We start from the raw sequence: 11537 nt of genomic DNA on the forward strand, positions 1-11537 counted from the left end.
TAAGGAGTATCAATAAGCCTATATGTTCACTTTGTTTTTATCTATCCAGTAATAAACCTTTTCTTAGGACACTTCTAACTACCAGGCACTTTGAGGTGCCAAGGATAGACGTGAGTGAAAAAATTTTAAAGCTTCCCCCATTTCCATTTGAATATACGAAAACAAATATTGCAATTGTAAGTCAAAGTCTGATAATTTTGTTTAAACATCTAATGCATAGTTATTGTATATTTACGATTATTATTCCTTGGAGTTGTAAGTTTTAAAGTTATTTCTCCCTTGACTTATGTCTCAACTTATAAGCAAAATTTTGCCTCTTGTCACAATCCTGAAAGTCAATCATGGACAAATCTTGGTTTTTTTTTTTTCTTTTTCTTCCAGACCAGGATGCAGAATTGAATAAGAGAATTCACACTTGGGAGAAAGTGGGATAAGAAATTTTCTTTGACTCAGAGAATAACAATAATAAATGTTACTGACATTTGTTGATCACTTAATGATGTCAGGCACAGAGCTAAATGCCACACATATATCATTAGAGAGACACAAGTAAATAACCACCCAGTGGAGAAAAGAAGACACCTGGGATCTGAACTTTGGAAATTGACTCCAGGGCCTCTGTTCCTTAGAACACTGCAAGACTAAAAGTGGCAAATTAACCAGTCAACAACTGCCTTACAAATAACAAGGTTTATTTTTATTTTTTATTTTTTTTTTCTTTTTTTTTTTCTCTAATTTTATTTTATTTTTTAAACTTTACATAATTGTATTAGTTTTGCCAAATATCAAAATGAATCCGCCACAGGTAAAAAATAGAAGTAAGACACTAGAAAAATAAAATTAAAATAAAAATAGAAGCTTAATTTCTTTTACATTTAGAAGAAATAGCTTTACTCTATCAAAAAGCAATAGAAATGAATCATAATTTATCTACATTTTTCAAATGATACAGAATTTAAGTATATCTTGTCAATGACTTATAACAAACAATTTGCAAATCTACACCAGTCCAGAGCTACACCTTTGAGTAGCACTGAATTAAATCTATCCCTTTTGGTGGTGATTTAAATATATATATATATATATATATATTAATATATATATAATTTCCCCATTGAAGATAGCATGAGAGTTTTGAATCAATAAAAATACTACGTGTAAAATTGAATAAGCCTTAAGATAAAAGGAAATCTGATTGGGGATATTTTACTAACTATAAAGAGTTTATATTTTCTGCAATGATTTCCTTTAAAAACATTTGGCTTTAAATAATAGTTTAGAAAAAAATTAATCAATACTGAGCTAAGAATAAAGGAAGAATAAAGCACAGATTGTTGCTGTTTTTTACTAGCTTCATCCTACATCTAAACTTCAGACAAAGTTAGAAGGGCTGAGAAATTTACTCTTAAAACCAGACAGTTTGGTGAGAGAGGCAAGCCCAAATGAATATTCCAACTGAAAAGTCAAGTTCAGAGAAACTACAACTGCAAAATTTTTGCTTGTTATCTTTACTTTTTTGGAGACAAATTATTTTGCTTTTAACAAGTGTACACCATCTCCTGCAATACATTTGTAATACATCGTATCTTTGTAACCCAAGGGCTCTAAAATGTAAAATCTTTAGTAGCCTTCTAGATCGGAGAAGGCAATGGCACCCCACTCCAGTACTCTTGCCTGGAAAATCCCATGGATGGAGGAGCCTGGTGGGCTGCAGTCCAATGGGGTCGCTAAGAGTCGGACACAATTGAGGGACTTCACTTTCTCTTTTCACTTTTATGCATTGGAGAAGGAAATGGCAACCCACTCCATTATTCTTGCCTGGAGAATCCTAGGGACGGGGGAGCCTGTTGGGCTGCCGTCTATGGGGTCTCAGAGTCGGACACGACTGAAGCGACTTAGCAGCAGCAGCAGCAGCCGTCTAGATGGTCTTCCTCACCAATGGTAAGCGCTGCAGTGACAAGAAAATATACTATTGTTGCTGCCTGGTATCAGCAATATTTATCAAATAGTCTCTTTTGTCTATCTTTGTATTAAAATTTTTTAAAATTTTACTTTAATTGTGAGAAAAGCATGATTAGTATATTTATGATTACAAAATATGAGTAGTAATATAGAAATACTATTGCAGTTGTACAAGAAGCAAACATTTTTCTAGGTTGATAATTTATATAAGATTAGTAGAAGAGAAAACTTAGAAGTTGTCCTTGAAATATAATTAAAATTTTACCAATCCATAAATTGCAGACAGAAACACACTGAAGATGATACAGTTTCATGCAAAAGTGATGAAATAAGTGCATGTGTGTGTGCTAGGTCACTTCAGTTGTGTCCGACGCTTTACAAACCTATGCATCATAGCCTGACCAGGCTCCTTTGTCCATGGAATTCTCCAGGCAAGGATACTCAAGTGTGTTGCCCTGTTATCCTCCAGAGGATCTGCTGTGCCCTTCTCTGACTCGATCAAACCTGCATCTCTTTTATGTCTCCTGCATTGGCAGGTGGAATCTTTACTACCAGTGTCACCTGGGATGATTGAAATGATAAGTACTTTTTATTAAAATATATTAATTTATATAAAGCAAGCTTTAGAAGGAAGCTTTCTGAATGGAAGACAGTAAATAAGTATATTAAATTAATAGTAACAATAAAAAGTATGAAATAAAATCCCTTTCAACTTTTTTTTTCAAAATTATTCTGTTAACAATAGTTTTAGGCAATGCATTATATATATTTTAAGCTAAGTATAACATAATCCCAAATTCTATATGACAGATATTTGGATATATCTGATACTGTTTTAAGGAGATAAATGGTAAGAGTATACATTTATATAATGTAAAACAAATAGGTAACATAAAAATACTGTGATTATTTTTTTACTTCATAGATTTTTTCTTTTTTTAAGTTTTAAGTTTTTTAAAAAACTTTTTTTTTAAGTTTTAAGTTTACATAAAAACTTGGTAAAATATAAAGGGTTCTAATATACTGCCTTTGCTCCTCAGCCTCCTCACCATCCAGCATTCCCTATTATTAGCATGTTGCATTTATGGGGTACAATTGTTATGATCAGTGAACCATTGTTGATGTTTCATTTCCTAACTAAATGCTCTAGCTTACATTGGTGTTCATTTCTTGTCCTGTTGGAGAAATAAATGGCAGCCCATTTCATGATTCTTGCCTGGAAAATAACATGGACAAAGGAGCCTGGTGGGCTACAGTCCATGTGGTTGTAAAGAGTCAGACACTAATGAGCACACACAAGCTGCTTTGTCTTTCTCTATTTGATTCTAAGATTTGTATCCATCATTATGGTATCATACAGAGCAGTTTCAGTGTGCTAAATGTTTCCTGTGCTCAGCCTCACGTATTTTCCCCTAGTGCTGACAATCACCTATTTTTCTACCAATTCTGTAATTTTGCCTTTTCGAGAATGTTATTTACTTAGAATTGATCAACAATGTCATAACATTCTCCTCAGTATAGTTAAACATTACATGGGCTTTTTTTCTGACTATAAACCTCTAACATTCCTTTTCTTAGGACATTTACTTTAGAAAATGTATAATTGCAAATCCCTTCTCTGCCCCTCTGAAACATATGAACTTTTTTCTCCCAACCTGTAGCCAGTTTTACAATCCTGGGAAATGACCATTATTAACAATCTCAGAACTGTATCTTTTAAATGTTAACACAGAAAGAAATGGTAATACTATCTTCCAGTCTCTGATCTAGGGTAGGGGCATAACTTACATGGTTACCAATAAGCAAACAAAGATGGCTAAATTAAAGAGAAACCTTTGTTCAGTAGGAATAGCATATATTCAGGAGTTACTCAATGTGTTGAACATACTTATTGAACAATGTTCTCTCCAATTTTCTCCAGGAATTTTCCACTAGACTGCCCTTGTGCTTAAGACCCCACCGGAATTTTGTTTCAATAGGGTTGAGTTCAGCCTCTCTCCTCTATTAAAATAGTCTTAATAAAGTATTCCCTACTTGTTTAACTTTGTCCAGGATACATATTACTTTGATAGAAATATACAGTATTCAGACTTTCAGACTTTTTATTTTCACTTAGTAATATGCTTTTAAGGCTCTCCCATGTCTTTTTGTGACTTGATTTCCTTTAATTTTAATTTTTGTATGACTGTCTCATTTTTTTCATATATTCAATTATTCAAGAACATTTTTGTGGCCTCCAATGTTTATCAATTTAAGACATTTCCTCTAAAATCAGGAACAAAACAAGGGTGCCCACTCTCACCACTACTATTCAACATAGTTTTGGAAATCCTAGCCAAAGCAAATCAGAGAAGAAAAAGAAATGAAAGAATTCAGATTGGAAAATAAGAAGTAAAACTCTCACTGCTGTAGATTACATGATCCTCTACATAGGAAACCCTAAAGATACTACCAGAAAGTATAATTCTGGTAGTATCAACAAATGTGTTGATACTAATTAATGAATATAGTAAAGTTGCAGGTTATAAAGTTAATAAACAGAAATCCTTTGCATTCCTGTACACTATCAATGAAAAACAGAAAGAGAAAATAAGGAAATAATCCCATTCAACATTGAAACAAGAAGAATAAAATACTTAGGAATAAATTTACCTTAAAAAAGATCTATATATAGAAAACTATAAAACACTGTTGAAAGAAATCAAAGATGACAGAAATAAATGGATAAATGTTCATGGATTGGAAGTATCAATATAGTAAAAATGAATATACTTCCCAAAACAATCTATAGATTCAACACAATCCTTATCAACCTACGAATGGTATTTTTCACAGAACTAAGACAAATAATTTCATAATTTGTATGGAAATACAAAAAACCTTGAATAGCCAAAGCAACCTTGAGAAAGAATAATGGAACTGAAGGAATCAATCTTCCTGACTTCAGACTATACTACAAAGCTACAATCATACAGGCAGTATGGTACTGGCACAAAGATAGAAACATAAATCAAGGAACAAAATGGAAAGCCCAAGATAAATCCATGCACCTACAGACATCTTATCTTTGACAAAGAAAGCAAAAATATACAATGGAGAAGACAGTCTTTTCAACAACTGGTACTGGGAAAAGTGGTCAACAACCTGAAAAAGAATGAAATTACAACACTTTCCAACATTACACACAAAAATAAACCCAAAGTGGATTAAAGATCTAAATGTAAGACCAGAAACTATAAAATTCTTAGAGGAAAACATAGGCAGCACACTCTCTAACATAAATCACAGCAAGATCTGTGACCCACCTCTCAGAGTAATGGAAATAAAACCAAAAATAAACAAATGAGACCAAATTAAACTTAAAAACCTTTGCACAACAAAGGAAACAATAAGTAAGGTGACAAGGCAACCTTTAGAATGGGAGAAAATAATAGCAATCAAACAACTGACAAAGAATCTCCAAAATATATAAGCATCTCATGCAGCTCAATACCAGAAAAAAGAATAACTCAATCAAAAAGTGGGTCAAAAAGCTAAACAGACTTTTCTCCAAACAAGACATACAGATGGCTAATAAACACAGGAAAAGATGACCAACATCACTCATTATTAGAGAAATGCAAAACAAAACCACAATGAGGTATCATCTAACACCAGTTAGAATGGCTGCTATCAAAAAATCTACAAACAGGGTGACCCAGAGGGATGGTATGGGGAGGGAGGTGGGAGGGGGGTTCAGAATTGGGAACACATGTACACCTGTGGCAGATTCATGTTGATGTAGGGCAAAACCAATACAATATTGTAAAGTAATTAGCCTCTAATTAAAATAAATAAATTTAAATTGAAAAAAAAGTCTACAAACAATAAATGTTGGAGAGAGTGTGTAGAAAAGGGAACCCTCTTACACTGTTGGTGAGAATGCAAACTGGTACAGGCACTATGGAGCACAGCGTGGAGATGCCTTAAAATAACTGGGAATTGAACTGCCATACGACCCAGCAATCCCACTGCTGGGCATACACACCATGGAAACCAGAATTGAAAGAGACACGTGTACCCTAATGTTCATTGCAGAACTGTTTACAGAAGCTAAGACATGCAAGTAACCTAGATGTCAATCAGCAGATGAATGGATAAGAAAGTTGTGGTACCTATACACAATGGAATATGACTCAGCTATAGAAAGGGATACATTTGAATCAGTTCTCATGAGGTGAATGAACCTGAAGCCTATTATATAGAGTGAGAAACACCAATACTGTATATTATTGCATATATATGGGATTTATAAAGACAGTAATGATGATTTTAAATGCAAGGCAACAAAAGAGGCACAGATGTAAAGAACAGATTTTTAGACACAGGAGAAGGTAAGGGTGGGATGATTGGAGACAGTAGCATAGAAACATGGTATATATGTATACCATGGTATATATGTAAACATGGTATATATAAACATGGTATATATGTAAATAGATGACAAGTGCAAGTTCAACTCATGAGGCAGAGTACTCAAAGCTGGTGCTCTGAGACAACCCACAGAGATGGCATGGGAGAGAGTTGGGAGGGGGGGTTCAAAATGGGGGGACACATGCACACCTATGGCTGATTTAGCAATGTATGGATAAAACCATCACAATATCATAAAGTAATTATTCTCCAATTAAAATAAATTAATTTAAAATAAGAAAAAACAAAGAATAAAGCTGAGTAAATATTCATGTGAAGGCTGTAATTGTGAATTTCTCTTTCACACATTAATTAAGCTCTCATGAAAACTAAGTCAATTAAGCTCTGGCAAAATAGTCTTCTTTTAGGGAAAACCTTTGTTAAGATGGGGACACTATGGGCTTATTTTTAAATTGATACTTCTCCACTTCATCTACAGGAAGTGTGGGGAATTTTTATATGTCCTTTGCCCCCCAAATTTCATGAAATTTGTGATAGTAAAGCTTACAAAAGTGTGAGTTTTGAGCTTTCAGGCTTGGCCATAGCTAGTTTATAGCATTTACTCAAATAGTCTTTAAGTGTGCCTATCAATTTCTGGCTCTAACAAGAGACTATTGTACTGGTAAACTGATTCTTTATATACAGTAACCTGTTTATCTGTATGTGATACATTCCAAGACTTCTGGTGGATGACTGAAACTGCAGAAATTATGAAAACCTATATATACTGTGCTTCCCCCCAGCCCCGTGCATATATACCTATGATAAAGCTTAATTTATAAACTAGGCACAGTGACTAAAGCTGAAACTCCAGTACTCTGGCCACCTCATGAGAAAAGTTGACTCATTGGAAAAGACTCTGATGCTGGGAGGGATTGGGGGCAGGAGGAAAAGGGGACAACAGAGGAAGAAATGGCTGGATGGCATCACCAACTCGATGGACGTGAGTTTGAGTGAACTCCAGGAGTTGGTGATGGACAGGGAAGCCTGGCGTGCTGCAGTTCATGGGATTACAAAGAGTTGGGCACGACTGAGCAACTGAACTGAAGGCACAGTGAGAGAATATCCAACTTTCCAGAATTGTTACTCTTGTGCTTTAAGATCATTAATGAGTGAAATAAGGGTTACTTGAACTCAAGCATTGGAATACCACAACAACCAACCTGATAACTAACATGGTTACTAAGTGACTAAGGTGAGTACAACATGGATTGAGATTTCAGCATGGATTGTCCACAGGTAACTAAAACCATAAAAAGTGAAACTGTGGTTGAGGTGGGCTACTGCCTATGTCTATCTGTCCAGTTTTCTGGTAGCAGATGTGACTTCAGTTCTCTGACGTATCTAGGAAGAGTTGATTTTCAGTTTGTTTGGTATTTTTTTGGTTTTGTTTTTGTTTTATTGCTGTGAGGAAGAAAGTTATTTCTTGCAAGTTTGTTACATATCTAACCAGAAACTAGAAGTCCTCATGACATTTTTAAAATTAAAAAAAGAAAAAAAACTGTAAAAATTACTTAAAATCATTTTATATTTCATATACCTATGGGTGTGTGGCTGAGCGCTGAAAAATTGATGCTTTTGAACTGTGGAGTTGGAGAAGACTCTTGAGAGTCCCTTGGACTGCAAGGAAATCCAACCAGTCCATTCTGAAGTAGGTCAGCCCTGGGATTTCTTTGGAAGGAATGATGCTAAAGCTGAAACTCCAGTACTTTGGCCACCTCACACGAAGAGTTGACTCATTGGAAAAGACTCTGATTCTGGGAGGGATTGGAGGCAGGAGGAGAAGGGGATGACAGAGGATGAGATGGCTGGATGGCATCACTGACTCGATGGACGTTGAGTCTGAGTGAACTCTGGGAGTTGGTGATGGACAGGCAGGCCTGGCGTGCTGCAATTCTTGGGGTCGCAAAGAGTCGGACACGACTGAGCTACTGAACTGAACTGAACTGATGGGTGTGTGCTCAGTCACTCACTTGTGTCCGACACTGTGACACTTTGGACTGTAGCCTGCCAGGCTCCTCTGTCCATAGAACTTTCCAAGCAAAAATACTGGGCTGTATTGCCATTTCCTCCTCCAGGGGAACTTCCTGATTCAGGGATCTCACCCTCATCTCCTGTGTCGCCTGCTTTGCAGGTGGACTCTTTTACCATTGAGTCATCAGGGAAGCCCCACATCATATACATTGTGGTTCAGTCACCTAGTCATGTCAAATTCTTTGCAACTACATGATCTGAGGCACACAAGACCTCTCTGTCCCTCACAAACCCCAGAAGTCTACCCAAGTTCACATCCATTGCATGGATGATACCATCCAGCCATCTCATCCTCTGATGTCCTCTTCAATTCAATTCAATTCAGTCATTCAGTCATGTCTGACTCTTTGCAACCCCATGAAATGCAGCATTCAGGCTTCCCTGACCATCACCATCTCTCAGAGCTTACTCAAACTCATGTCCATTGCATCAGTGATGCCATCCAACAATCTCATCCTCTGTTGTCCCCTTCTCCTCCTGCCTTCAATCTTTCCCATCATCAGTCTCTTTTCCAATGAGTTCATTTTTCACATCAGGTGTCCGAAGTATTGAAGTTTCAGCTTCAGTATCGGTCCTTCCAATGAATATTCAGGACTGATTCTTTTAGGATTGACAGGTTGGATCTCTTTGCAGTCTAAGGGACTCTCAAGAGTCTTCTCTAATACCAAAGTTCAAAATCATCAATTCTTGGGTGCTCAGCTTTCTTTGGAGTCTAACTCTCACATCCATCCATGACTACTGGAAAACCCAGAACTTTGACTAGACATACCTTTGTTGGCAAAGTAATGTCTCTGCTTTTTAATATGCTGTCTAGGTTACTCATAGCTTTTCTTCCAAGGAGCAAACGTCTTTTAATTTCATGGCTGCAGTCACCATTTGCAATGATTTTGGGGTGCCCACCCCCCCACACCAAATAAAGGCTGTAACTGTTTCCACTTTTTCCCCATCTATTTGCCATGAAGTGATGGGGCCAGATTTCATGATCTTAGTCTTCTGAATGTTGAGTTTTAAGCCAGCAAATCTGGCAAATTCAGCGTGGCCATAAGACTGAAAAACGTCAGTTTTCATTCCAATCCCAAAGAAAGGCAATGACACAGAATGTTCAGACTACCACACAATTGCTCTCATCTCACATGCTAATAAAGTAATGCTCAAAATTCTCCAAGCCAGGCTTCAGCAATATGTGAACTGTGAACTTCCTGGTGTTCAAGCTGGTTTTAGAAAAGGCAGAGGAACCAGAGATCAAATTGCCAACTTCTGCTGGATCATCGGAAAAGCAAGAGAGTTCCAGAAAAACATCTATTTCTGCTTTATTGACTATGTCAAAGCCTTTGACATAGTGCATTTTGGATCACAATAAACTGAGGAAAATTCTGAAATAGATGGGAATACTGGACCACCTAACCTGCCTCTTGAGAAACCTATATGTAGGTCAGGAAGCAACAGCTATAACTGGACATGGAACAACAGACTGGTTCCAAATAGTGAAAGGAGTACATCAAGGCTGTATATTGTCACCCTGCTTATTTAACTTATATGCAGAGTACCTTATGAGAAACACTGGGCTGGAAGAAGCACAGGCTGGAATCAAGATTGTTGGGAGAAATATCACTAACCTCAGACATACATATGACACCACCCTTATGACTAAAAGCGAAGAACTAAAGAGCCTCTTAATGAAAGTGAAAGAGGAGAGTGAAAAAGTTGGGTGTAAACTCAACATTCAGAAAGCTAGTATGCCCTCCATTCCTTCTGCCTTTAATCTTTCCCAGCATCAGAATTTTTCCAATGAGTCAACAATTTGCATCAGATGCCCAAAATACCGGAGCTTCAGCTTCAGCATTAGTACTTCCAATGAATATTGAGGCTTAATTTCCCTTAGGGTTGACTGATTTGATCTCCTTGTTGTCCAGGTGACTTTCAAGAGTCTTCTCCAGCACCACAGTTTGAAGGCATCAGTTCTTTTGCATTCTGTCTCCTCTATAGTCCAGCTCTTGCAATCATATGTGACCACTGGGAAGACCAGAGCCTTTATTATTTGCACCTTTATCAGCAGAGTAATGTCTCTGCTTTCAACATACTGTCTAGGTTTGTCATAGCTTTTCTGCCAAGAAGAAATCATCTTCTGATTTCATGGCTGCTGTCACCATCTGCAGTGATTTTAGAGCCTCAATAGAGGAAATCTGTCACTACTTCCACCTTCTCCCTTCCTATTTACCATGAATAATGAAGATGGATGTCATGGCCTTAGTTTTTGTTTTTGTTTTTTCTTTCTAATATTTAGTTTTAAGCTGACTCTTTCACTCTCCTCCTTCACCTTCTCATATACACATTAATGTGGAAAATAAATCAGTTCATAATACAAAATGCTATGCCCTAGTTTTTCCTAAGAATATATAAATCAACTTCAAGGACCATTTCTAATCAGAAAATATGCTTCCATGAAAATCAGAACTTCTTATTGATAGTTATCAATCTACAAAGGAACTAGTTATGTGACCTATAGGTCTCTGAGTATGGACTTTTATTCCTATAAAATCAAGGAAAATAATTTAGAGTACATGTTTTCTAAAGCTATGGTAAATGCTAAGGGTCTGTTGTCTTCTGCTAGTGATATTCCCATATACTGTCATTTAAGAAGACAGCCTATCTGAGGATTTATACTAGTTTACTATGAAATGGGCTTCCCTAGTGGCTCAGATGGTTTAGAATCCTCTTGGAGTGTGAGAGATCTGGGTTCAATCCTTTGGTTGGGAAGATTCCTTCGAGGAGGGCATGACAACACACTCCAGTATTTTGCCTGGAGAATCCCCATGGGCAAAAGAGCCTGGCAGGCTACAGTCCTGGTTTACAAAGAGTCAGACACAACTGAGCAACTAAGCACTGCCCTACTAAATATTGTTTTGAAAATGACTACAGTTAAAAGGTTTTCCTTTATTTCCTTGATTTTCAGGTCTGCTTTTATTTTCTTAATTTTCCTTTCAGGCAGCACTTTACTATTTACAGACCAAGCTAAATATATATGATTAGAAAGGCTAACACAGACAAGCAAAACATTTATAAGAAAAATAGATCAGACATTTAAACTC

This window comes from Bos indicus x Bos taurus, chromosome 12 (genome assembly GCF_003369695.1).
Source record: "Bos indicus x Bos taurus breed Angus x Brahman F1 hybrid chromosome 12, Bos_hybrid_MaternalHap_v2.0, whole genome shotgun sequence".
Taxonomy (NCBI): Eukaryota; Metazoa; Chordata; class Mammalia; order Artiodactyla; family Bovidae; genus Bos; species Bos indicus x Bos taurus.